Here is a 4,202-nt window from a genome sequence, read left to right on the forward strand (position 1 = left end):
ACAAAGAGATATACTCAGAAATACTATATATATATATATGTGTGTGTGTGTGTATATATGTATATAAATGTTCAAGTAGTTCACAAAAAAGCAGGAAAAATGGAGGGAAAAAAATCAGGAGAAACAAATAGAAAGCAAAAACATAAAATGGCAGACGTAAGCCCTAATTTTTAATTACTTGAAATGTAAATAGTCTAAATACACCAACTACAAAACAGATTGGTGGATCATGTTTTAAAACATAATGCAGGGATTCCCTTGGCAGTCCAGTAGTTAAAACTCCACACTCCCAATACCGGGAGCATGGGTTCATCCATGGTTGGGAAAAGAAGACCCCGCATGCCACAAGGCATGGTCAAAGTAAGTGAATAAATAAATAAAAATAAAAACATGATCCAACTATGTGCTATCTACTAGAAACTTATTTCAAATACAATAATTTAGGCCGGATGAAAGCTAAAGGGTAGGAAATAATACACCCTGCCAACACTGATTGAAGGAAAGCAAAATTGTGCCAACCCATGTCAGATAGACTTTAGAGTAATAAATGTTACCAAAGTGACATTTTTATAATGCCATCATGCACTATCATTATCAGAAAAGCATCGGCTCTCTAAGAAGACATAGCAGTGAAATAAGTATAAACCAAACCAGAGATACAAAATTTATGAACCAAAAATTGATCAAATTGAAAGAAGAAATAGACATATCTTACACTTGGAAACATCAACACTTCTCTCTCAGCAACTGACGGAACAACTAGAGAAAAAGTCAGTATGGATGTAGAACTTTGAACATCATTAATGAACCATATCTAGTCAACATTTGTAGAACACTCCATCTGACAGTAGAATACACATTCTTCTCAAGCACCTACAGATCATAAACCAAGATAGATCACATCCTGATCATAAAACAAATCTCAATAAATTTGAAAGAATTCCATTGTGTTTGGACTATAAAGTGAAAAGAAAGTGAAGTTGCTCAGTCATGTCTGACTCTTTGTGACCCCACGGACTGTAACCTACCAGAAGAAACTGGTATGGTATTTTCCAGGCAGGAGTACTGGAGTGGGTTGCCATTTCCTTCTCCAGGGGATCTTCCCAACCCAGGGATTGAACCTGGGTCTCTGGCATTGCAGGCAGATGCTTTACCGTCTGAGCCTCCAGAGAAGCCTATATGTTTGGAGTATATTCTTCAGATATGTGAGATGAAACTAGAAATTAATAACAGAAAGATAACAAAAAACTCCAAATACTTTGCAAATAGACACATGGTTTTCAATAAGCCATTACCAAATCAGAACTCTCAAAGCAAATCAAAAAGTATAGTTAACTGATTAAAAGTGAAAATATAGCATATCAAAGTTGTGGGGCACAGATAAAGCTGAGCTAAGAGAGAAATTTGTAGTGCTAAAGGCAATTATGAAACAGGAGAAAATTCAAATCAGTCATTCAAGCTTCCATTTCAAAATTCAAGAAAACAGAAGAGCATCTAAAACCAAAAGCAAAGAGAAGGAAGGAAATAATAGAGTAGAAATCAATAAAATTGAAAGCAGAAAACCAATATAGAAAATCAATGAAAAAAGTGTTGGTTTTTTGAAAAGTTTAGTAAAATTGCCAAGCCTACATTAAGACTGACAAAGAAAAAAAAAGAAAAAAAAAATGAGCAAGAGAGAGACAACACACATGTTACCAATAATAGAAATAAAACAGAAGATACAGCCACAAGCCTGAAGATAGCAAAAGGATACTGAGAGAATACCACAAACAACTCTACAAACAGGAATTTTAAAATTTAGACGAAACAGATCACTTTCTCAAAAAAACAGAAACAATCTCAACTCACCCACTAGGAAATAGGTAATTTGAGTAATTCTTATAATTATTAAGGAAATTGTATTTGTGATTCAAAAATACCTAAAACAGAAATCTTCATGCCTGTGTGGTTTCACTGTGTAATGTGAGCTTATAAGGTTTTTCAGATGCTCTTCATCAAGCTAAGGGAATTGCCCTGTATTCCTAGATTTGCTTTTTGAAAGACCCTGTTAATGGGATTGAAAAACAAGATACAGGGTGGGAGAAAAATATTTGCCAAACACAGACCTTGGTTATCATAATAGCACAAATATATAAAGAACTCTAAAAACCCAACAGGAAATGAAACCAAACAATCCAATCAGAATATGGTCAAAAACATGAAGAAACTCTTCATTGAAGAGGATACACGGATTGCAAATAAGCATGTAAAAGATTTCCCATATCACTACCCATTAGGGAAATGCAAATTAGAACATCAGTGGGATGTAATTACACACCTAACAGAATAGCTAAAATTAAAATATAGACAATACCAGATATTGAGAAGGGTATGATGAAACTAACATTATGCATACATTGTTGATGGCAATGTCAAATAGCAAAGTCCTCTGGTGCTTCCCTGGTAGCTCAGACGGTAAAGCGTCTGCTTACAATGCAGGAGACCCAGGTTCGATCCCTGGGTTGGGAAGATCCCCTGGAGAAGGAAATGGCAACCCACTCCAATATTTTTGCCTGGAGAATCCCATGGACTGAGGATCCTGGTAGGCTACAGTCCACGGGGTCGCAAACAGTCAGACACGACTGAGTGACTTCACTTCACTCACTCTGGAAAACAGTAGTTTCTTAAAAATCTGTCATATGCAATTACTTTATGACCCAGCAAGTTGCACTTTTACATATTTATCCTAGGGAAGGGAAGATCATGTAAACAACTGTTTGTAGCAGTTTTCTTCCTAATATGCCAAAATTGAAAACAACTCATGAGTTGGGTGAATGATTAAACAAACTGTGGTACATCCATACTCTGGAACACTACTCATAAACAAAAAAGAATTTGACATAGGAACAACCTGAAGGAATCTCCTGAGAATTATCCTGAGCGAAAAAGGCAAATCTCAAGTTATATAACATAATATTCAATTTATAAAACATTCTTGAAATGTTTTCTTCAATGTTATAGAAATGGAGAACAAATCAACAGTTGCTACAGATTGAGAAAAGGGTGGAAATGGGAGAAAGATATGAGTGGCCATGAAAGGGCACCTGAGGGATGCTTGGTGTGATAGAAAAGTTCTGCATCTTAACTGTGTGGTCAACATCTTGGTTGTGATATTGTACCATAATTTTGCAAGATGTTACCATTGGCCTAAATTGCTTGATGGGTACATGAGATTACTCCATATCATACCTTATAACTCACATGAATCTATAAAGAAATAGTTTAATTTTTTACTGTACATTTTATTTTTCTGGTAACTCATTTAATTAAAAAAAATTATTGGGGTATAGTTCCTTTACAATGTTGTGTTAGTTTCTGCTGTATAACAAGGTGAATCAGCTATATGTATACAAATATCTCCTTCTTCCTGACCCTCCTTCCCACCCACTCCCATCCCACCCAAGCTACCATAGAGCACTGAGCTGAGCTCCCTGCACTATACAATAGGCTCCCACTAGGTATGTGTTTTAAACATGGCAGTGCACATATGTCAATTTCAATCTCCCAGGTCATCCCATCCTTCTGTGTATACCCTGTGTATACATTTGTCCTCTATGTCTTTGTCTCTATTCCTACCCTGCAAGTAGATTCATCTGAAATGGCAACCCACTCCAGTATTCTTGCCTAGAGAATCCTATGGACAGAGGAGCCTGGTGGGCTGCCGTCTATGGGGTCACACAGAGTCAGACACAACTGAAGTGACTTAGCAGCAGCAGTATCAGTTTTCTAAATTCCAAATACATACATTAATATACAATATTTGTTTTTCACTTTCTGACTTACTTCAGGGCTTCCCTGGTGGCCCAGATGGTAAAGTATCAGCGTGAAATGCTGGAGACCTGGATTTGATCCCTGGGTAGGGAAGATCCCTTGGAGAAGAGATTGGCTACCCACTCCAGTATTCTTGCCTGGAGAATTCCATGAAGAGAGGAGTCTGGCAGGCTATAGTCCGTGGGGTTGCAAAGAGTCAAACATGACTGAGTGACTAATACTTACAACACTTCTGACTTACTTCACTCTGTATGACAGACTCTAAGTCCATCCATGTCTCCACAAATGACCCAATTTTGTTTGTTTTTATGGCTAAGCAATATTTCCATTTCCATTGTATATATGTACCATGGTGGCTCAGACAGTAAAGCGTCTGCCTACAATGCGGGAGA

General features: G+C 37.0%; 1 non-coding gene across 1 annotated transcript; it reads left to right on the forward strand.

Annotated features, from left to right (window-relative positions):
• Positions 1-2,436: 2,436 nt before the first annotated feature.
• TRNAC-ACA (transfer RNA cysteine (anticodon ACA)) lies at positions 2,437-2,508 on the forward strand. The gene has a single exon. It is a non-coding gene; the product is annotated as a tRNA-Cys (tRNA).
• Positions 2,509-4,202: the final 1,694 nt, after the last annotated feature.

The sequence above is a fragment of the Giraffa tippelskirchi genome, chromosome 3 (genome assembly GCF_054371585.1).
Source record: "Giraffa tippelskirchi isolate mGirTip1 chromosome 3, T2T-mGirTip1v1.2.pri, whole genome shotgun sequence".
In the NCBI taxonomy this organism is placed as follows: domain Eukaryota; kingdom Metazoa; phylum Chordata; class Mammalia; order Artiodactyla; family Giraffidae; genus Giraffa; species Giraffa tippelskirchi.